The following is a 23,913-nucleotide window of genomic DNA, read 5'->3' as shown; positions in this document are numbered from 1 at the left end:
TAATTCATGGCTCTGGTGACAGAGAACTCACAAACAGTATTTACAATCGTGGGGGCTATTAGGGAAGCTAACAGGCTATAATTCAGGATCAGAAATGTCAGGATACAGCATGTCAGTCAGAACCATTTCTTCTCAGCCATGCCTGCACACGCAGCTCTCTCTGGTTTGGGGCCACTCCTGCAGGCAGCCTATTGGCCTCTGCTTAGCTTCCAAAATGCTACAAAGTTTTTTTGTTGTTGTTTTTTTTTTTCAGTGCTCCCAATAAATGTTAGTGAGCCCAAGTCCAAGTGCATTCAGCCCTTGCTCTCTAGGTCTGCAACCTGGCTGCCCTAATTAAGAGCTTGGAGAGCCCTCGCTCTGCACGGGCACATCCTGTGCACTCTGCTTGCTCGCTCCGTGGTCCAGGGAGCCTGCTATTCTGTCTCTTGTTCTGTGTGCTGCTTCTGCTTCTTTGCCACTTCTCTAGTGTCGTGGTTCGCTGTTTCTGAAATTGAGGCTGTTCAGCAAGAAAGGATCTCAGCATCCAAAAATCACACTCCACTCCTGACCTTCTTTTGTGATGGTGATGTGGCTCCCGCTTTTGCTTCTGAGATGGCTTATTTTAAACCCAGTGGATGGCAAAACTGACCAATCCCCTTATTAGAATTCCACACACCTCATTTGCATGGTCCCACTCCACACGGATGCCATGTGCCTTATTCCTATTATTAGCAAGCTGTCCAACTCTCTTAATGGGCTGTAAGCACCTCACATTTACATAGTTCTACCCACAGCCAGAGTTCTCCTTAGAGAGAAGGATGGCGAGATTTCACTTTACATGCTTTGGACCTACTGTCAGGCAAGACCAGTCCCTGAAGAAGGACATCGTGTTTGGTAAAGTCCAGGGACAGTGAGAAAGAGGTGGGCCCTCAATAAGCTACACTGGCACCATGGCTGCAGCAGTGGGCTCCGGCAAGGGAGCAATTGTGAGGATGGCCCCGGAACAGGCAGCGTTCTGTTCTATTGTGCACTGGGTGACTATGGGTCGGAGCTGACTCAGAGATACTGAACAGCAAACACCACACAGTCGTTTGGAAGGGATTCCAACGACGATGCCTAGAAGACGCATCTCGAGTAATTGATTGCTGGCAACTAGAAGCCGTGGAGTGTTATTACATGATAGACAGCCACGACACGTGCACAGTCCGTATTTCTTCCTTCAGCAAATCGTCCCAGAGAAAGCAAAATGATGTGGGCGATGGGGTATGAAAGTTTTAACAGGATCCCTCCCCTCCAGATGTGTACAAACACAATGAGAAAGACAAGGTTTCACTTGAAGCAAAGACATCTGAATTGAAGGAGAGATAAAAAGTAGAGTGAGCTAGAAGCAAGTACCCCACTGTCCGAAAGAAACTCTGACTTCATTAGGAGGAACCTTAGGAACTCATAGAGGTGATGGTCAAGCTCAAGAAGCAGGTGGCCAGCAGAGCAAGGAAGTCAGAGAGCTGAGGAACACAGCCAACCACCCCAAGGTACAGTCCCATGACTGGGCTAGAGGAGCCACGCCTAAGTCATCTGTCTAGATTCCAAGAGTCAGGATAAGGCATGTTTTCTCATTTCTCCAGAATATGAGAACTACCCCAAATAGAAAACTATTAGACTGTTGAGAAACCACTGCCGAGAGGGGCATGATCGTGTAAGGCAGAGGACAAGTGTGGCCAGACACTACAGCCCATTCCTCTGCTTTCTCTGGTTGGGGTTCAGCAGACTCGTTCCTCATCAAAGAAATAGCATGAAGGTGTCTTCTTTCCCTTCTTCTCATCTTGTTCACCATAACTGCAAGGCCTACTCTCTCCCTTGTTCCTGCCCACCCCACCCACGCCCCCAATCCCATCTGCCTTTGGCCCCGCAGATTTACAGATGGCTGAACTAAACAAGAATGTGTTTCTGCAGGCAGCACTTAATGGAGGACTTCCCAACTCTGGGGAGGGAAAAATCCCTATCCAAGCACACATCCAGGGAATTGAACCTGTCTCATCAGGAACCATGAATACAAACAAAATCATGGGAACTAGCCCAAGAGCTCTGGCTCCATCAAACCCTTCTGCTCCTGAAACCAGCTGCTAAGGGCTACTTGGGGGACAGCGCACCATTTGGACTGGAACCGCCCGAGTCGACAGTCTCCGAGCCTTTCCCTCTTCCAGTCTCTTCATCAGCATCTATGGCTACCCTCACTCTCCTCCAACCCTGCCGTCATCGACCTTCAATCTAACTCAGCCTCGCCTCCTTCGTCATTAAAAATACTACCCTTCGCCTGCCCTGTCCGCCTTCCTCTTGTCCAAGGCAGATCCTTCTACTGGGGCTCAGGAGCCTACTCCCTCTCCCGCAGGCACCTCTTTGCATCCACCGATTCTCCCTCCGCTCTCCTGAGTCTCTTCCTCTCTGGACCATTTTCCAACGGCATCTATCTTAAATGCGCTCAAGTCTGTCCTGTAAAAAGAAACACACTCTTCCACAGAGCCTTTCTTCATGATAATGGTAATTTTAGGCCTCAACTTGGCTAGGCTGTGATGCCCAATTCTGTGGGAAAGTAGCTATATCTGACTAAACCAGTGGGCCTTAAGTAAAGCTGATTAGTTCCCTTTATGTGGGAAGGCTTTCTCCAATCTGTTGAAAGACTTCAAAGCAAAAAGCAAGTTTTCACATGGCTGTATCCTGCCTCCACATCATAAACAGACATGTTGCCAAAACCCGTTCTCTGCTCATGCTGCCCATTGCTTGATCTGTGGATCTGGGGACACAAAACAACAGGAATCTCCAGCCATGAGCCAACATATAGATTTTGGACTGACCCCTCCCCCCTGCAATTGTGTAAACTAATCCCTTAAACTTAATCTACAGCTATACAGCTCCCTGGTTCTTCTTGTCTAGAGAACCCCTAAGACACTTCTCTCCCTCATTTCATCAATCTCTGGGATCTGAAATCAGAAGTATGATACCCTTGTGCCATCATAAGGCTGTAGGACATACATGATTGACTTTTCTGTTTCCCCCAGTAAACGGTATGCTCTTTGAAGCCAGGGACAGTATCTAAATGCAACAATCTGTATTTCAATGGAAGAAGCCCTTGTGATATAGCACTTGGCTGCTAACCAAAAAGGTTAGTGGTTTGAGTCCCACAGAAGAAAGATGTGGTATCCATCCGTAAGGATGGATAGGCTTAGAATGTCAATCAGACAGTTCTACTCTGTCCTATAGAGTGCTGATGAGTTCAGAATCGACATGACAACAACGGGCTTTCACGCTTCATTGGGTTTGGAAACGTGGACGGCAATGAAAGTTTCTACATGCGTAAGTCTCACCTTCCCAGTTTGGCTCTCAACCCCTTAGATCTGCATCTGTATTCTCAGTTAGCCCTCACACTCCATGCACCCACCAGGCTGGAGCCATTAAACAAAATGAGCCAGAGTTGAGAACAGTATCCGTTTATAACCTTTTCCCACTCTGCTTTGTAGATGATCCTAAATTTGAACTTGAAAATCAACTTCTTTCCTATTCAGGCAACCTTACTTGGGGGTTCTTCTTTGTTTTCAAACCATACATCAACTAAGTTGATATTAAACCGATTTTCCAATGCTGCCAAGCATGTCCCCAGGCTTTCTTGCCTTGTCGCCATTCCTGGTGTTGCTGCTGGCTGATCTCAGGAACAGCCTCCACACCCCATCTGGCCCAACGTCACGCAAACCCCAATTTAAAAAGTGCCTCTGACAAGGCTTGCCTGATGCTCTCCCGATATCATCTCTCCTCTTCCTCTCACCCCTTATTCTGGTGGGGCACTGTCAGAACATGCTCTACATTTTAGCCAATTACGTGCCTTTCCAGTAGACTGAGACTAGGACTAGTCGCCTGCCATCAAGTCCGTTTGCCTCACAGTGACTCCTACAGTGGGTTTTCAAGGCTGTGAATGTGTAAATTCTCCAGCAAAGCAGCTGGTCGGTTTAAACTGTAGACCTTTAGGCTATCAGTCCAGCACCTAACCCACAGCGCTGCCAGAGCCCCAGTTCACACAGGGGCCCCCGTCTTTCCTGACGTGTGAACTATAAAGGGTCATTTTTGCTTTCAGCCTCCCACCATCCATTTTCACCCAGTATTCTTGGAGTTGGAAAAGCCACTCAAATTTTCTTAAAAGAGATAAAAACAGGCAGATTCTCGCTTTAGAAACAAAATAATGGATGACTTGGCTGTCTCCCTGTGCTTCAGGAAGGCAAGTCCCTCAGGACCTGCAGGTGGAGCTCATTAACAGAGCTCTAACCAGGAGATCCCTTCAATAGATTTTCATTCAGCCCTGGTACCAACAGTTCATGCATCTAGCTACTGGCCCAAAGTTTGAAGGCTCAGGTCTACCCAGAAGAATCTCAGAAGGAAGGCCTGGCAAGCTACTTTTGAAAATTAAACTATTGGAAATCTCTTGGAGCACATCTCGACTCGGACCCACGTAGGCTGGCTATAATTCAGAGTCAGCTCAACAACAGCTGCTTTGTTTGAACGTTACCTAACACAGTTTTAGGGGTCAGCTATGCAGCCAGGAACAAAAATGACCAACCCCCTCCTACATGGAACGCACATTCTAATGAGTCGAATTCTGCACACCCAAATTCAACCTGCATCTATCCAAGAACTTCCCTGCGAGTGGCGTGGACCAAGAGGCCTGCAGCCCACACTTTCATGGGTGACAAGGAGCTTATCTTGTGCTTGGAGTGGAGTGAGGAAAGCTTAGCATAAGCAGAATGTCCATCTAAATGCCACGAGTGTGTTTTCACCCAGTTCCTCAACCTAACACTTGTAACACCTCAAAACGAATAGACCAGAAAACAGAAGAGAACTGTCCGTCAGAAGGTTGGGCTAGTATACGCAGTCATGACAAATTCTGACATCGCATGGACTCAGCCCCATAGTTCTTGCTCATTCAGAGTTGGTCACAGATCAATGAGTCCCATTTCCAGCTGTAACACCAACCTCTCAACTCCAACTTGGCTCCTGCATTGGCTGCAGCACGGGAGGACTCGGGTCCCTGCTTCTGTGCTTTGACAGGACCTGACATACATCACTACTGCGCATAATCCAGCAGCAAGAAGTAGTCCTGGGCTCAGCCTAATGGGGAGGGGCCTATTTAGGTGGGTCGTGTGAATGATCCAGATGTAATATACATCTCTTCCTTGTAGACAGTTCATTTTGAAGGCCAAACTATTCCTGACCCACTGTAATAAATAAATAAATAAATAGATAGATAGATAAATAAATAAATAACGACTTGAAAGTGGTATCTCACCTCTTCCCATGTCACAAAGTGGAAAGAGAATCACAATCCACCAGCGGAAGTTGATTCCCATGGAGGGTCAGACATTCTCCAACTTTTACCCTTTCTGACCATCAATCCCAGGGTCCTTTCTACTTCTCTGCTATGTTTGTTAACTCACTGCAATGATCATATGAAACCCACAGCCAACACTCACAGCAATGGAATTTATTCAGAGAGTAACTGGATCCAATTCCAGGTCAGAAACACTTGACATGCAGTTCTTCTATCAAGACCTCATCCTCCCAGCCATGTGCACAGCACACCGGGGCCCCTCTCTACCCCGTGGCTCTAGGTCTAAACTCTGCTGTACTCAGACAAGTGTGACCAAGCTCTTTAACTCTGCTGATTGTGTGCTCAAAGGCATCCCGCTCCACCAGTAAGCCTCGGCCTGAGCTCTAGCTCCATGGGACAACAAATAGAGCTCCCCTCACACATGTCCCACCCAACTGAATGCTTGAAGGCACTCGGCTTTCTTGCTCCTTGGGCCAGGAAACCCACTCCTGCTAATCTCCTGGTTCTGCTGCCATTGTACTGATGCTTCTCTGCCATTGCCTCTCTCTCTCTCTCGATCTCTCTATCTCTCTCTCTCTGGTTCTGGGTCATGGAGGTTCAGCACAGGCATTCTGGATCATGAAGTCCACACCTGCCTCTTCTTGCTTGATAGTGGTGATATCCGCCTTTCCATCTCGGTGATGGTTTCTTTCAAACTTACTAGGAGGGCCAAAGTGACCTAGTTAAGGTTCCAGCTTCCCTTTTGGCATGACACCACACAACAAGTGTGCCATATACCATATACGTTATTGGGAAGCTGTCCAGGCCCATTGGGGAGGTCCTTTGCATTTGCATAGTCCTTCCCCAGTGTTTGGTGGGAACTACAAAGACAGTAGTTAGAAAGGCCATATCAAATAATTCACCATGCTGCTCCTACACAAGGCAAAAAGAGGACCTGTGCTTATCAAAAGAGAAGCAAATTATGTACACACATGGGGGGATTCCAAAACACTCAAACCAAAAAGGGGAAGTGCCAAGTGTTGGCCGTCATCTAAAATTTTCAGTCAATTGATCAAAGGATATTAAGAATCTTCACAGTCTCAGAAAAATCATGTTCCTATTGTCCACTTCCATGCTGGCTGTGTGTCAAAGCGCCAGACAGACAGCAGGCAAGCTGTTTCATGTAATTTTAAGATCCTTCTAGATAATGACTATGACCGGCGGGCTGGTGTCTGCACAATCTCAATCCTGTTTTATCTCTTCTTTCGGACTGTGTTTCCAAGCTTCCAGAGAAGCAAATGAGGTGTTTCCTTTGATAGAAAAGTCTTGTCCATTTAATCCATTCCACAGGGAAATCCCATCTGCCTTTATAGGCTTCTCTCTCTCTCTCTCTCTCTCTCTCTCTCTCTCTCTCTCTCTCTCTCTCTCTCTCTCTCACACACACACACACACACACACACACACACACACACACACACAATCTGGACGTCAAAAGCCCCTAGAGAGGGTGAGAAATGCCAATGATGTCTTCGGGTTCTAGCCCTGGCACTAAGTCAGCTGAGCCCATCTCTGGAATGTTGCCAGGCCTCCAGGTAAGCCCATTCTCCCTTACTGGGTGAGCAGAGGTGTCTCAGCACCCGACCTCCCTCCCCCTGCTAGGCCTTTGCAGGGAAACACGCATGGGTTCAGGAGTCAGTGCTCTGTGACTTTTGACTGGCGAGTCTTCAAGTTTTCGTGTTCTCATTACTAAAGTGGAGGTCATCATGCCTTCTCAGGAAGGACCAGTGTCCGTGAACACCCAGCAGGTCACAACAAGGTCCCAGGGTAAGTTCTCAGCAAGTGAGGCTACTTCCACCTCATCCCTGTTCGACACTGTCACAAGTTAAGCCAAAAACTTAAGCCAAAACTCCAAACCAAACTCACTGCCACCCATTTTATTGCATATTTTTCCTAATGCAAATAAAATGTTCAACAGGAAATCTTTCAGGGCTGCTAGTGACCCTATATAGGATTTATTTGACTATAAATCTTTATAGGAGCAGACAGCCTCATCTTTAGCCTACAGAGCAGCTGGTGGAGTTGAACTGCCAACTTTTCAGTTAGCAGCCAATACTTAACTGACTATACCACCACAGTTCCTTGAGAAGAACACTTGTGCTGTGAAAAAAAAGGACTGTGAGATACAGAGAGGTGAAAGGTAGAAGTGCTATTGTTGCTGGCTCTTTGTTTAGAATAGCCCAAAGACACTCGCACTGCCGAGAGAAGAGTGGGGAGGAAGCAGATCATTCAGGAAGTGGCTTAACCCCACATTGCCCTTTCTCCCAGGGGTGATAGAAGCTCTTTGCCTGTGAGCACTTCCTTCCCTCTAGGGCCAACAGCCCACCTCTCCTCTGACTTCCTGGGGACAATCTAAGCTCTCTGTGCTGGTCCCAGGCTCTCTGAACCTCCCAGTTCTCTAGTCTCTGCCCAGATCATGAAACAAGAACGAAAAAATAACTGAGCAAATTGCTTTCTATCCACTCTCTCCCATGAAGCCAGGGCTCCAGCTTTGAAGGGCAGACCCGTGAGCAGGGCATCTCAGCATCCTGTCTCTCCTCCAGCCAGCTACCAGGCCTCCTGAAAAATTCCAGGTGGGTCACACGGGCCAACGCTGCCATGGAAGCCAGTGGAAATTCCCCAGCCCCTGCCATGCTCACTCTGGGTCACCAGCCCCTCCGTCTGCGTCATCCTTTGTAAGCACGCAGTTCCTATTTTCCAGGCCGCCTGCGGCACCACCCCAGAAAGCAGCCATCCTCGGGACTCACCCTTGGCTCTCACATTCCAGCCCCAGGTTCCTTGGATGCTGTCCAGCCCGAGCAGGTGAAGGGTGACCTATGGCACCGCCTGTGGCTGGGTCAGAGGAGGTACCGCCACTACGACCCCACCCAGCCCGTTCCTTCCACACCCTTGCTCCCTCGCATAGTCCCCCGCCCCCAAACCAGCACCTTCTACTTAGAGCACATGACTGAGCATCTTTCATTCCAGTCACCTCTTCAACTGAAAGCAAAAAAATAGGGGTTCAGGCGTCCTAGAGAGAACGTCTAAGAGGAGAAGGGAAGAGAGAGCCACGACTTCCCTGGAAAGGGACCCCACGAGATGCCCAAACCCCCACTGCTGGCCCTGCTTGTCAAACACTCGCACCAGAGAACCAGATTGCTGCTGCTGCTACTGCTGCTGCAATTAATGGAATCTGGCAGGAAAACCTTTTGTTTTTCCAATCCTGGATTTTGCCAAGCAAACATGGGGATCTTGTGGAAAATGGCCGCGGTGGAAGAGTGGGTTTTGTGCGGGTGGAAGTTCCCACCTCACTGGCCTACATCAGAAGTTCACATCCAAAGAAAGAGAGAATGATTTCCAGGTCAGAGATACTGGTCTTCGCTCCGCCCCGCGTCGCCCTGCCCCCAATGCAAATAAAATGTTAAACAGGGATCTTTTAGGATCACTGCCATAGGCTAGAACCAAGTGCCAAGTTCCCTTCTTCCCAATGGCAGCGGCTGGGCCGACAGTTTGTGGCTTGGAGATGCAGATTTCCGGTTCAGAGGAAAAGAAGCAGAGCCTCTGGAGAGACTGATGCCACCCTGAGCCGGACTTTAGGCCTCCTCCCTCCTCCAGCTTTTCTCACCAGGCCAAGGTGTGAATACCCAAGTGGGCCCTTCTGCTGATATAGGGAAGAATCGATGGGCAGAGACAGACGTGGGTAACATCAAAGGAGCAAACTGACTTTCCAGGTGAAGAAAGAATCCTTATCTACAAACCATGAATAGGTCAAAGGGGCCCCGGCCCTCCGCCCCCTTTCCTCCTGCTTTTCCACCTGGTTTCATCCCCCAATAGAGCTGAAACAGAGATTGAGTTACAGCCAGGGACTTGAAAGGGAGCTTTTGTGCCTCTTAGGCAGGGCGGGCCTGGGGTCTTCACCCCCCTTTTGGCCACTATCTGTGCCTACCCCATTGTTTTAAGGCAAAGCAAGTGGGAATCTGCAAAGTGGCCCCTGCAAGGCTTTTGTTGAAACAGAAACTTGTGCATAGCCTAACAAGCATCCAATGCAGTGGAGCTGGGAACTGAGCACAGCATTTGTTTGCTGTCCGGTGTCACTTGAGGAGGGAAGACTCGCTGGGGAGGGGGGTGGGAAACCCTGGGTGCTATTCTTGGCACCAGTCACTTCACACATGGCCTTGGCCTTGTGAATCCACTTGTACATCTTTAATATAATCCCCTGGTGGCATTGTGGGTGAGGTGTAGGCTGCTCCCTACAAGGTCAGCAGTTCAAAAGCACCAGTTGCTCTCCTGGGAAAAGATCTGCTTGCCTACTCCCATAAAGATTTATACTAAAAAAAAAAAAAAAAGTATACTCTTAGGCGAGGCCCTTGTGCACTGGAATCGAGCTGGGAGCAGTGGGTTTGCGGGGAGAGACTCCCAGCTGTCAATGATCTTTGCTCTCTCTACACTCCTAGAAGATGTTTCTCTCGGGCACCAGGGTAATAGTCATGCGGGTTGACAGTCACACATTGTCTAGCAAGGCAGGTCCTGTCACTCCCCAAAGCTACAAGAGCCTCCAAGAGGGAGACTGTGTCTGAGATTCCTCTTCACCAAAGGTTCCCAGAACCTTCATGGGACAAAGGGAGCAAAGGAAGACAGGAAGGAGCGAGGAGAGATGGGGGGAGAAATGAAGGCTATTTGTTGACTCATAAGTGCAAAGGAGGATGTCCGCTGGCAGGTTAGGCGTCGGTCTGTTACGCTGACCCCTCAGCGGCTGTCTGGCCCGGTAAACATTTACTTTGTTACTATTGTTAAGTTTTTCTTTTGGTATGTGTTTCTGTATATGAAATCCAGGATACCTTCAGCTATAGAGACAGTAACTGGCTTGATGGTTACAGGGGAGGGGGCTGTGGATGAGAAGGTTGCTGGGGCAGCGGGGAAAGAGAAGTTACAACAATGGGACCAAGAAAGAAGGAAATGTCCTAAAATGGGTTGTGGTGACGATTGCATGATTCTTCTTAATATAATTGAACTATTGAATTGCACGGTCTGTGAACTATATGCCTATAAAGCTGTTAAAAATGAAAAAATTTTAGTTTAAAAATGAGGGGGCAAAGATGTACAGCCTTAGAAACTATATGCAGGGCCATGCTGAGTCAGACTCGACTGGGTGGCAGTGGGTTTAAATGAAAATGATGGTGACAACCCACTCCCTGTGAGGCCGAGGAGAGTAGAAAAGACACTCCTACCCGGAGCCCGTCCCCAGTCTCTCTCAGTGCCCCAGCTGAGCAGATCATACCAGGCAGCCACAGCCAACTAGGGACAGGTTTGAAAAGTTAACTTCCAATGCAAAGGGAAGCACTGCTCTTGAGTTGATTGTGAATCATGGCGACATCATGAGTCACAGAGTCGAACTCCTCTGCAGGGTGTGTTGTTGTCGTTGTCGTCGTCTACCATGGAAGGAACTCCGGTTGCACAGTTCAGCACCGAAAGGATGGCAGTTCAAACCCACCCAGTGGCTTGGTGACAGAAAGACCTGGTGACCTGCCCCACTAATGATGGGGCTCATAGGGAAGAAAGTCCTCTGGGGGTCTAGGGGAGTCAGAATGGATTGACGGCACCCCAACAACAGGGGTCTGGATGATTCCAGTGTTCCTTCCCTGCCCCCACCTCCCTAGACTGACTGCGAAGCTCTATACATTTCTGTGATGACTACTAAAACAAATGAACATCTCTATCTTAATTGGCCCACTTGGTGAAATCAACTCACGAAAATATGAGGAAATGGAGGGCACGGGAACAAGGGTCAGCTAGGAGTCACTTTAAATGCTTCCTAAAGACACAAGGAGCTGCACTAATTTTATCAGGGTCCCAAGCAGGAAACACATGGCACATTTAAGCTAATTTAATGAAAGCCTCCTATAAACCAAAACAAACGAACCCACTGCCATCAAGTTGATTCCAACTCACAGAGTGTGTATAGGACAGAGGAGGACTGTATCGTAGCAACTACAAAGTCCCTGAAGGAGGAGGTCTGGTGGGTGAGGGCCACTTGTTGGGGAAGAAGAGGGACATTTCACTTATCAGTACTGACGAGTGTGCAGGAAGAGTCACATCTTGTCACGCCCTGCCAACTTCAGTCTCGTGAAATTGTGTGTTTGCCAAGCGCCTGGTCCCTGCATTGCACTGATCAGGATCCCCACCATCATACCCAACACATGCCCAGAACGCTACCTCCAGGACACTCCAAGAGCAGCTGGGGCCCCAGGGAAAGGAACCAGTGTTAGTGACAGGCAGACTTAGTCCTTAATTCTGGCTCTGCTCAAACAATAAGCCAAACTCACTGCCATTGAGTTGATTCTGACTCATAGTAACCCTATCAGACAGAGGAGAACTGCCCCTTTGGGCTTCTGAGACTGTAGATCTTTACAGGAGCCGACAGCCTCGTTTTTTATCCCAAGGAGCAGCTAAGTGGCTCAAAGGGCTGATCTTGTGGTTAGCAGCTCAATGCATAGCCTACGGCAGCCACCAGGACTCCCTGCTGGCTCTGGTACTCGCTGGCATTTGATGTGGAGCAACCCCTCTATCTCTCTGCGTCTCAGTCTTCAGGTTTGCCTGTTAGATCGAATTCCTTTCTTAGAGACTTTTGAGAAAAGTTCCTAAGATAGCTGACAAGCAGAGCTTCTGAAACTTCTTCCACCCTCGACCCCTTTCCACAGGAGAAATTTGCAACAAGTGCCTCCAGAAACACTCGGATTGAATACGGCTCCTCGAGAGAACAGGCCTGGCTGTCTGGGCCGTCAAGGTGAGAGCCTGGGAGAGCCTATGGGACAGTTCATTGTGGTATAGGGTCACAATCAGCTGAAATCTACCCAGGGGAGCATAACACACCACCACCCAGAGAAAGACACAACGAAAACCAAACAAACAAACAAAAACAGTCAGAAAAAGAAGCCAGGAAGTCTCCTGCCTCTAGTCCCTGCCCAATTTTATCTCAGGCAATCTTTGAATAATTCTTAATTTTATCACTCGCTAGCAATACCTATCACAAATAATTCCAATCACATAAATATATAAAAATATATAAATATATAAACATGGGACTTGGTATTGTGAAAATCTGTTCCAAAGTCACCTCCCATTCCCTAGGATAAGTGACTTAACCTCTCTGAGCTTCAATGTTCTTATTTCTGTAAAGAGGGCAGGGGGAAGCTTGGGCAAGGGAAAAGATAGAGAATCCGTTAAACTAGATGATCTATAAATATAGCAGACTAAAAAGTGCATGGTTCTGTAGCCTGAATGATAAAAGAATGGGCAAATGTTTTGCCACAAAGTCATTCTTTTGAATGCATCAAAAATAAAGTGAGTACAAATGTATTTCACAGCAAAAGGAAGGTCAGTATGAATTTTCACCTTCCTAGCACCTGTCCTCTGTCCACATGCTCTCCATGGCTTGGTAGATCCCTTCTGGTAGGTCTTTAACCTCCAAGCAATTTCTCTTCTACCTTCTCTTCCTTTCTGGACCCTTTCATGATTGCACCACTGCAGAGAAACAAAGAGACGGGATTTTTTTAAATTTGAAATCCCACAGGACCAAGGTGTCTCAGCTAGTCATCCCCTCTCCACCTTGATTTCTTGTGTCATTCTCCACTGAGTCTGTGAGTCTCCTAAGTCATTCTCACTCCCAGGCCTCCTCGGCCATGCCTGTAATTGGAAGAACACAATGCACATGCCTGAAGCAGAATCTCTCAGCTAAAAATACCCTGCATTCCTTAGCAAGTACAAAAGCTCCCCCCTGAAGCCCATGGACAGCCAAGCTAAAAACAGTAACCAGCAGCTTCAAGTGGCACCAGTCACAAAGGTAGAGGGGCATGAAAACAGCATGCCACTAGGCACCATCTGCCATCTTGGCCCTCCTTGGCTCCCTTCTCCCCAACAGCGACAGGCATCACAGTGCTGATCATAGGAGAGCTTCTCGGGCAGTCAGGACAACGCAGTTTTGCTCTTTGGATTAGAAAGGCAGGATTTCCTGGTGAGAGGGAGGTGTGGTTGGTTGTCTCATGCATTTACTGGCTCTCATGCTGTCTGGTGCAAAGCCTGGACATTGTTTAAGAGATATGACAGAGACAGGAGAGGGTGAGTAACATCCCAAACCCAAAAACTCACCCCTATAGTGTCAACTCCAACTCTATAGAGACTCTATAGCACGGGGTAGAACTTCCCCTGTGGGTTTTCAAGGCTGTAACTCTTTATGGGAGTAGAAAGCCTCATGTTTTGCCTGTGGAGTGGCTGGTGGTTTTGAACCACTGATGTTGAAGTTAGCAATCCAATACGTAACCACCATGCCACCCGGCTATCAGAAAGCCAAGCTGCCAACAAGGAGTGGGGTCTTTGAAGTTCCTATAACATTCATCTTCTCAACTGAGATAAGAAAGCACCTACAACAGGTAAGGAAGAAAACGCTGGATTCGCGTCAAACTTCACTTCATCCAGGAAGATATCAAGGGTCCATCCAGTTCTGCTCTCCTTCTAGCGCACGCTGCAACATGACTCCCTGAGAAAACTGCCCGGCCCACCCTGTGCTGGGGCTGACTGCCGTCAAGGTCAGATGGTTTTTACATACTCTTCTGCCAGTGTATGTGCATTAGGTTCAGAATTACTTTAAGTGTGGGACTCATCTTTTTATCATTTCAATCTCTGATTCTTAGCCCCTTTTTTTTTTTGAGATTTTACATGTTGATCTGCAAACCATGCTATGGATTCTCGATATGCATTGACCCAACATCAAGGCAGAAGATTGTAGGAGCCACTCTTACTGTATTTAACTAAGTCTTCCCTAGAGCGAGGTCTCCTTCTTGGTGACGTAGAGGATCAGTGAAAAAGAGGAAGACCCTCAGCAAGATGGACTGACACACTGGCTGGCCACTGGGCTGAAGCACAGGAGTGACGGTGAGACTGGCCTGAGCCAGGCAGCTTTTCACTCTGCTGTAAACAGGGTCACGATGAGTTGGAACCAAGTCAACGGCACCGAACAGCAGCAACGACTGCCTGCAGCATTTAGGAGAAGGACATATGTAGATTGACCAATGTAAGGGAAGAAATTAAGTTAAAGAAAACACAGGATAAGGAAAAAGAAGTCAAAACCAAACATAAATTAGTAAGTTAAAAGGTGCCCTAAAAATAGGTATTTTAGAAATGAGCTGAAGTTTGGTTCTGAGCTTGAACAATTGCACGAACTGCAACGTCTGAAAGTGGCATAAATAAACAAAGGGAAGCCTTGTGCCCAGTGTCACAAATATGCATGTTGGGTCACAAACCCACTGAGAAGAAAAACTGAGTGGATCAGCAAAACTCAGTCCCACAATGAAAACAGAGCGCAGCATGTGTCTGTAACATATTTCTTTTGAGGCACAGCAAGTGACTACAAAAATTTATAATTAAAAACAAAAACTTCACCCACCCATCCACCCAAAAAAGAGATCCAGAGCACCTATGTGCACATGTGTGTGAGTGTGTTCCTGGCACCTGAGTTAGCCTTGTCACTCAAGACCTCAGGTTCCCAGTCCTCTGTCCTGTCTGGACTGTCCACATCTTGGTCTGAGCATGAGAACCACATCTTGCTCAATGCTATCCACAGAAAATAGCCCCGTGCCATGTATTGTGTGGGCACTTGGTAATGTCTCTTGAATAAATGAAGAACCAAGCAAAATCTTGATCTTGGTGCTGACAGACCATTCTTCTTGGTAAAATGCAAGGTGGGAGCCAACCCTCAGTTCTATGGGCTAAAAATAATGCAGATATTTTAATTGTGCAGGGGCAATCCCTTTAATCCAGAGAACCATAAGGTATTGAGCAGTGTATATCAGAGCCTTTTGTAGGTCCTGGAGAAGAAGAATGAAAAGGAAGGAAGGAAGGAAGGAAGGAAGGAAGGAAGGAAGGAAGGAAGGAAGGAAGGAAGGAAAAAAGAAGGGGAGGTAGGAGGAAGGAGGAAAGGAAGGAGGGACCAACCCAGAGAAGTCATAAAGAAAGAAAGAGGAAACGAGGAGAGTAGAACAAAAATGAGGAAAAAGAGGAAAGTAGAGACCATGATGGAGTTGTGATAAAATGAAACTTCTTCTATGGTTCTTCTATCCATAGTCTTTGCAACTCCCACCCAGTCACTGAAAATAAGGTAAATAAAGGTACATTAAAATAAAATATTTTAAAACTCACTGAAATTGAGTTGATTCCGACTCATAGTGACCCTATAGGACAGGGTAGAACTGCCCCTGTGGGTTTCCAAGATAGTAACCCTTTAAAGGAGTCAAAAGTCTCTGTCCCTCCTAAGAAGTGACTGGTGGCTTCAGACTGCTGCCCTTGTGGTTAGCAGTCCAATGCATAACCACTATCCACCAGACTCTAAGTGAGCAATTGGTTGCTTTTGTCATGCTGCTGCATTTACGAATGAGCCATCTCAGAAAGAGAGAGAGGAATCCTACAACTCTCAGAAAAGCAGAGCTGCCCATGGGACCCTTAGGAGACCCCTGCCGCAAGTGGCAGGTGCAGCAGAAACACCAGAGACTGCAGCATTGAGACCATGAGGCGGAGCAGAGGAACAGCACTGAGATCACGAGGCAGAACACCAGGCAGGCTGCATGGTCCTAGGTGGCAAAGGCCAAGAGCATGCAAACACCAAGAGCTGAGGGGCCGAGGGCTAGAGAAACATGTTTGCCAGTTTAGCTGAGAAGAGGCACATTGGGAAAAATGATATCTTTACCATTTCTTAAACTATTTGCTTCCTTAATAAACCCCCATAATTGCAAATAGTGTCTGTCAGGTCAATGAATTATCAAACCTATCAGAGAAGTAGAGTGTCCCAGAAGAGACTGTATCCGAATAGAGTAAAGAAGACTGGAAAGTAGAGGTGTGTTTGACATCTGTCTTGTGCTTATCGGCTTGCTGCCCACTGAAGCCAGAGAGGGTGAGACATGGCCCACCTGTCATGTTCTCAGAAGTCCAGGGTCCTGCCAAACACTGAGTGATGTCAGAGTTGGCTCACCTGAGCAATGGGCTACCAGGCTGCTCACAAGACTCAGAAAGTCAAGGACAGGGTCAGGGAGGTGGACCTGCTGCACTGCAGAAATTCTCAACTATTTAATAGCTCAACACCTAATCTGATGTGTTTAACACTCTTAGTATGTCTTTCTCAAAAGACGTAGGCAGATTTTTACACATTGATTTGCTTTAAAGGACTTGGGTTTGAGACGTTAGAGGAGGCTCATGACAGACCCTGGGACCCCTGGATCTTGCCTATGACCATGAGTAGGCCTGACCTGTAGGCTGAGGCGGAGGTTGGCCATGGCTTAGTGCACTCCTCGATCTCTGCTCATCAAACCTGTTGGTCTCTGAGTGCCCCCACCCACCCAACTGTTAGTGAGGGAGGTCTGTGTCTCCTTCATGGTGTGTCCCAGTGGCCCAGATGCTCCTTAATGTGTAGGGAACAAGCGAAAGGATCCCCATTTGAGGGCACCTTCTCTTCTGCACAGATGAGAGAACAAGCAAATAAGAAAGAGATTCGGGGGCACAACTCCTCAGAAGCCCTCAGGAGACCAGGTTCCCCTACACAAAAGGAGATTGACCCCAAAGATTCTCAGCATTACCCTATATCGCCCAGCGGGGAAGGGCAATGAGAAAAATAATCACCGGATCCCTGTTGTTCAGCTTGAGCCATTGATGTGTGCTCAGTCAAAGAGGGTCTTCAAGGTGGGCACCCAGGATGTGCCGTGCCCTGTGCTGGCGGTGGAAAGGGTATCAGAATATGCAGCCTCTGTCCTTAGGGACACTGGGAATAATGCAAGGCAAGGCTAAGAATGGTCACCATTCACTGGGTTCTCAATCACTCCGGGTGCTGAGCTAACATTTCACTTACACGATTTCATTTCATCCTCAGAACACCACTTAAAAGGTAGATGGCATCTCTATTTGACAGTCTTGCGATCTAAGACCCAGGGGGGTCACAAACCTGCCTAAGTGCTAGTGGTAGAGCCAAGAATCAACACCACAGTGCTCCGACTGCAACGCCAAAGCTGCAAGCCCCTGGAGTCATGACACGACCTGGGTCTGTGCTCTTCGATCTCACCCCAACCCCGTTCTCCAGGTTCCACCTCCATGTCTTTGTTACTATTGTTAGTAGGGGCCACCAGGCTGATTCTGACTCAGAATAACTCCATGTGACAGGAAGCCCCAGAGGGTTTGCTAGACTATAATCTTCATGGAAGGGGCCTTGGTGGTGCAATGGTTAAATGCTCAGCTCCTAACCAAAGGGTCAGCAGGTCCATGGGAGGAAACACGATCGCAATCTAGTCCTATGAATCAATATTTCCAGCATGGGAAGCTCTATGGGGCAGTTCTATTCTGAGTTGCTCCATGTTGGAATCAACTCGAAAACAGAGAGAGAGAGAGAGAGAGAGAGAGAGAGAGAGAGAGAGCAAAACCATTTTACTAGAGCAGATTGCTAGATCTTTCTCCTGTAGAATCTCAAGGTAGATTCCAACCACCTACCTATCAGCAGCCAAACGCTTAACCATCAAGCTGCCGGGTCTCCTTTGAAGTCTTGCCCGCTCCCTTGGCTTACTCAGAGAGATCTTCCTTTCACCAAATCTCCCCTGTTGGGATGCTGGTTGTCAAACAGTCCCCAGCACAGCAGCACACCACAGCTGTGCACGCTTGCTTCCCGCCCAGCTTCTCACACCATCCTCCGGTGTGAGTGGACGTGCACAGACCTGGGGCAGAGGCAGAAGTGTCCGGGACGAGTGCAGGTGGGTATCAGTCTTAGTCACCTAGTTGCAATAACAGACTGACCGACCTACCAAGTGGGTATCTTTAACAAGTACAATGTTATTTTCTCACCGTTTAGGAGGCTGGGAGTCTGAATCAAGGGTGCTGGCTCTCAGAGAAGGTCTCTCTCGGGATTGGTTCTGTAGGAAGGTCCCTGTCTCTCTTCGGCTTCGGGGCCTCAATTCCTTGGCAATCTTCATGTGGCCTGACATCTCTCTTCCCCAATCTGAACTTGCTTGCTTCTGTACTGAATCAGCTCTTTCACGTTTCCAGAGTGATTGGCTTAAGGCATAACTTACATGGATATGGTTGGCATTTGTGTCCTAAAAATGTTAGTCAACTAACCTACTTTGGAAGGACACACAGCTGGCTCTCTCTACCTCCTCACACTCCCAAATGTGAGCCCAGAACTTTCCATGTCATGGGTTCAAGAGCCCCCCATGGTGGTCACCAGTCGAGTGCAGCAATGGCAGGAGCAGCTGTGAGACGCTGTGGCAGGGAAGGAGGGTGGGGAGACAGGAACAGCTGCTCTGCTAGGGCACCAGGAAGAAGGGAGCCTCTCCTGGAAGCCCCGCCAGCACCCCACGGATGAGTTAGAGGCCGCCCTGATCCTGAGCAAGAAGAGCAGCTGCACTGCGTGCTCCACGGAGCTGGGAGGGATGGGGAAGTCCCTCTTCCGCCAGCATGTCGGCACAGAAATAAATAATTAAAGCCAAAGTGTGCCAGTGGGTAGCGAGAACAGCAGAGAAGCCACGGAGGAAAATCACTGGCGGAAGAGCACCAGCGGCAGCCACCCCGCTCCGTGGTGTGTACCCGGGCTCTCAGCACCCACTCTCCATCCCTCTCACATCTCCTTCCGGCTTCATCTCTCAGGCTGCAAGGACAGGAGGATAGAGGAGGCCGGGGAAATAGAGAGTGGAGCCACCAGACACACCCTAAGAACTGCAGGGCAAGACGCTCATGCCCTGCCCACTCTGGGCTCAAAAACCCCACTATGAGGTCGCATTCTGCTAGGGCTCCTCCATCCTGCTTCAGTTCCCCCAGCTCATCTTCCAGCCTGCCCAAGGTCCCCTTCCTTCCCTTCCTTCCCTTCCTGTCCCTCCTCTCCCCTCCTCTTCCCTTCCCTTCCCTTCACATATACCTTCCTTTTATATTGGCTAAATATTTCGTGCCCCTTGCTTTTCCCCTCCCCCCAATCTCTACTCCCATCCACAAGCAAACTTCCTGAGAGCCTTGTGTGATGATTAAGTTTCTCTCTCAACTTGGCTAGGCTGCGGCTACCGATTGTGCGCTCACCCTGTCTAGTTGCTATTACGAAGGAGTTATACGCGATCGGGTCAGGAAGGCTTCAGTAAAGCCCAGGGCCTTCCATAGTGTGATTAAATTTAATGTAACATAATTATCTTGACATCTAATGTAATGTAGGAGGCCCTGGGGTCACACACAGCCATGCCCTTCAATGCTAGCTAGAAGGTTGAAGGCTTCAGTCCACCCAGAGGTGCCCTGGAAGGAAGGCCTAGCCCTCTTCTCCTGAAAAACAAAAACCACCATTCAAAACACCAGTCGGACACCCATGGGGTGACGAGAAGTCAGATGCCACCTAAGAGCAACTGATTCATATAACACAATGCAATGTCCTTACCCAATGTAACGTCATCGTTCGTTTGATTGAAGGCCTTAAGAGCAAAAGAAAATGTTTCCCTAAGGAGTGCTCTGTCTATCAATAAATATTTTGGCAGACCTTTCAGACCATCCCCCTTCCGCATCATCTGACCTATCGATCTTGAGGAAAAGCCTAAATCTTATAAGATTCCACAGCCTCCTGCCTGACTTTGCAGCTTCGGACTTGCCAAACCATGTGAGCCAATTTCTTGAAGTAAGGCTCCCTAGATCTCTCTCGCTCTCTCCCTCCCTCTCTGTAGGTGTTTGTACATATCCCTTGTTCTGTTCAGAAGACCCAAAGACCTGTTGTCTGCTCTCATTGCCTAATCTCCCTCATCTCCCATCCCCCCTCATTCCAACTCCTCCCAGCTGTCCGCCTCTCTGCAGCCCCCTGGAATTGCTGGGGTTGGGAGGGGCAGGGGCAGGGGCAAGCCAACATGAGCTGGCTGCAGCAATGACCATCCCACACTGCCATCCCCAAGACCAATAGTAAAAGCACACACACATCGTCCTTCAGTGGGATGCAGAAGGCCTCTATCCCCAAAGGACTGCTCGAAGACCACCAGGGGCAGAGGCCAGTCCACATGGACAGAGGACATGCTTGGTCCAAAGATATTTACATTTGTTCTGAGTACCAGCATGAGCATACAGGGAAACCCTGTCGAACGCACAGCTCTTGAGTCGATTCCCACTCAGAGAAACCCTATAGGCCAGGGTAGAATTGCCCCTGTGGGTTTCTAAGACTGTAAATCTTATGCGGAAAAATTCTTCATAATTGGAAAGAGAAGAACGAGAGGCTGGAAATGGAGAGAGAGAAGATCCAGAGTTTAAATCTCCTGGATTGGGTATGTGGAGAGAAAGCAAAAAGGATTCTTGGTGTAATGAAAATTGCAACAACAACAAAAAATTAAGCCTTTAGAAAGACGTTCTTGAACCTTGGGGTATGTTCAAGAGTTTGCAATGTCAGCCCTCTCTCCATCTCCCTTGTGAAACCCTCGGTAAACGCTCCAAGAATCGCTATTGCTTTAGTACGAGTGCATCAAGGGCGGGGAGCCCAAAGAGAAAAATAAGGGACAGCTGACATCTGGGTTACACCAGCTACCGCAGGGAGGAATGACAAGTGAATGCAGCAAAAAAATGTTGTATTTCCCATCTATTGTCAGGTCTAATTATTGGTTGAAATTAGAGGTTCTGCCCCGATCATGGCCATGAATAAATAAAAATATGTTTGAATTTCAGCAGACGTAGTTGGATTCCACATATCTTTCCCTTCCCAGGAAAGAAATAAAGGTTCCTTTTAGCCTTCTCATGCACTGACATCTACACTTAAGGCACAGGATCTTCCTCTACAAATTATTTAAGTGACCCCAAAAAAGTAAAGCAAGCAGAACCCCTGGACTTTCTTCCTGGCTGTACAAGCTCCACACCTTGCCACGGCATCCAAACTCAACAAGACCATGTCAAGCTTGTATGTGCGAACTGCCTGCATGCAATTCTCACGTACCCAACCATTTACTAACATGCTACAAGCGCCTACTCTGGGTCAATCATTGAACAACAGTGCGAACTAAAAGGCTGGAGGTTCAAGCCACCCAGAGGCACCTCACAAGAAAGGCCTGGTGACCTACTTCTGAAAAGTCAGCCTTTGAAAACTCTATGGGGGACAGTTCTACTCTGACCCACAGGAGATCACCAGGAGCCAGACTCAATTCCAGAGCAAGTGGTTTGAATTGGTTTTACTCTGGGTCAAAGACTACAAATAGCACTGAAATAAATAGAATAAGATACAGCTTTTGCCCCAGTGGACCACTAACTGCAAGGTCAGCAGTTCAAAACCACCAGCCACTCCATGAGAGAAAGACAAGGCTTTCTACACCCCCTAAAGAGTTCCAGTCTCCACCCTATCCTATAGGGCCGCTGCACGTTGGAATCAACTTCATGGCAGTGAGATTGCCCTTGAGGAGTTCCTCCGTTGATGGCCACCAGCACTTGGCAGACTGTAATTGCATGTGTTACAAGCTAATGTTGACATCCACGTATGGGATCGACCAGGACATGATCCAGCTCCTTTCTGGACAGGCTCCCCCAAGGTTTTCCTTGAGAAGGTATATATGCGAGTCCTGCTAAGGCTTTGGAGACAGGAATTTGAAAGATTCTGAAAGCAAATCCCTAGACTTGACTAGGCAAGGTCATTCAACTCAATTTCCTGCCTTTGGCTGTATAGCATGGACTGGCCCTCCTTTTTGTGGAAAGATAAGACTCTTCCTTTTTCAAATGATGGTCAGAAGGAGGACAACGTAGGCACACTTGATATGTCCACTCTATAGAAAAGCAAATAAGAACTGTACTTCTTTTACACTGACATGGATGGGGCCCTTGCTTGGTGCTAGGAGTCCCTGTGTGGCACAAATAGCTAACCTCTCAACTATGAGGTGTAAGGGTGGCAGCTCAGAACCACCCAGGGACGACTTGGTAGCAGACCTGAGAATCTGCTTCTGAAGGCAAGTCTTGAAACTCCACAGGGCAGTTCTACCTGCACACCAGTGACCATGAGTTGAGTCGGCTCAAAGGCAGCGGGCACAGATCACATCTGTGGTGCTAGACACTGCCCTGTATGGAAGCATGGAAACCTCAAAATGATCGCAGAAAGTAGGTATAATGAATCTACCCAATTCACAGATTTGAGAATCAAAAGGTTAAGTCCCAGAATACCTGGCTACTAAGTAGCAGAACCAAGACTTGCTCCCAGGTATGTCTGACTCCCGAGTCTCTTTACCGTTACTCTTCCTCTAATAGGCCCACCAGATAGGTCTAAACTCCATCTATGTTTCCCCCAAGAAGGACTGCATCATTCAATCAAATCAGGAACGAATCACCTGAGGCTCAGGAATCAGCCAAACGCATTTGAGCAAGCACCCACATGCCTGCGTTCCCATTACCTCTGCCTGCTTAGTGGCTTTGTTGGGATCCCATCCACCCATCAGCAAGGAGCACTAGCGTCCCGCTCTCAGCGTTGCATGTGGGGACCGAGCCGCAGTAAATCTCCCACCCGAAGCCCCACTCTCATTCTAAATAGACACAGAGGGTCTGAATCACCCCCTGACTCCAAATCCCAATAAATTCAGGAGCTGGGTAGAGGCATTAGACGGAGAAAAAAATATTTTTAATTACTTAAAATAATAATACATTGATTGGTATCGCCCTTCCAGAAAGAAAAATGGAATGTGCCTTTGAACCTTCCTTTTCCTTTTGCACTAGGTTATTTGAGCAATACGTGATGGTCATCCTTTATCTGCACACATGCAAAAACCCTCTCACTTATCCACTGTACAGTGTGTGTGGTTGTAGAAAATAAAGATCAAGGTCAATGCAGCATTGCTCGGAGCTTATGACTCCCCGGAGGGCAGGAGGCAGTATTTCCCAGCAAAACGCCAAACCCTCCTTGCGCGCGAGGTTCATAGATTCTTTGCAAAGTGTTTGTTTGTGTGGAGGAAATTTCAGGCCAACGAGGAACCAGATGGGTAGGAGCACCAAACATCGAAGGCAGGCCTCAAGGCGAAGCAGGCAAACACTCTCTCTGGTGTGCACTACACTCAGGAGTGATCCTCCAGCCGTTATGAGCAGAGAAATGTTCCACAGAGTTTTCCAAATAGCAAACTCTTAGGCCGATGATTGTTTCCATCATTTGCCATATTTTCTCTCCAAAAGCCTCTCTAGTTCCTACATGGTTAGCAGCTTTTATGGCCCAAGATAAGTGTGCATCCCTTTTAATTTTCATTGTTTCATCTGCTTTGTCATTTCTCTGCTGCAGGTTGTATTACAGCAGAAGAATTAATGAGGAGATGGATGCAAACATTTTTATTTCAGATAGCAGCTCCCAGACAAGATCTGGAAAACGGAATCCAGCCATATGATTGTAAACAGGGGGGAAAAACCTTGCCATCCAACTATTGGGCATTTTGCCATTATTTGTGAATAGCATGTAAATACAAACAACTTAGCTGGGGTGGGGGGGTGTACATTTTTCATTTGTGTCTGGCTAATCATTTTTTTATTATTAATTTGGCCCCTTTTATTTCACATAAATGTCA

Source organism: Tenrec ecaudatus, chromosome 1 (genome assembly GCF_050624435.1).
Source record: "Tenrec ecaudatus isolate mTenEca1 chromosome 1, mTenEca1.hap1, whole genome shotgun sequence".
Lineage (NCBI taxonomy): Eukaryota > Metazoa > Chordata > Mammalia > Afrosoricida > Tenrecidae > Tenrec > Tenrec ecaudatus.
The sequence above is the reverse complement of the archived record's forward strand: the minus strand, read 5'-3'. Positions refer to the sequence as shown.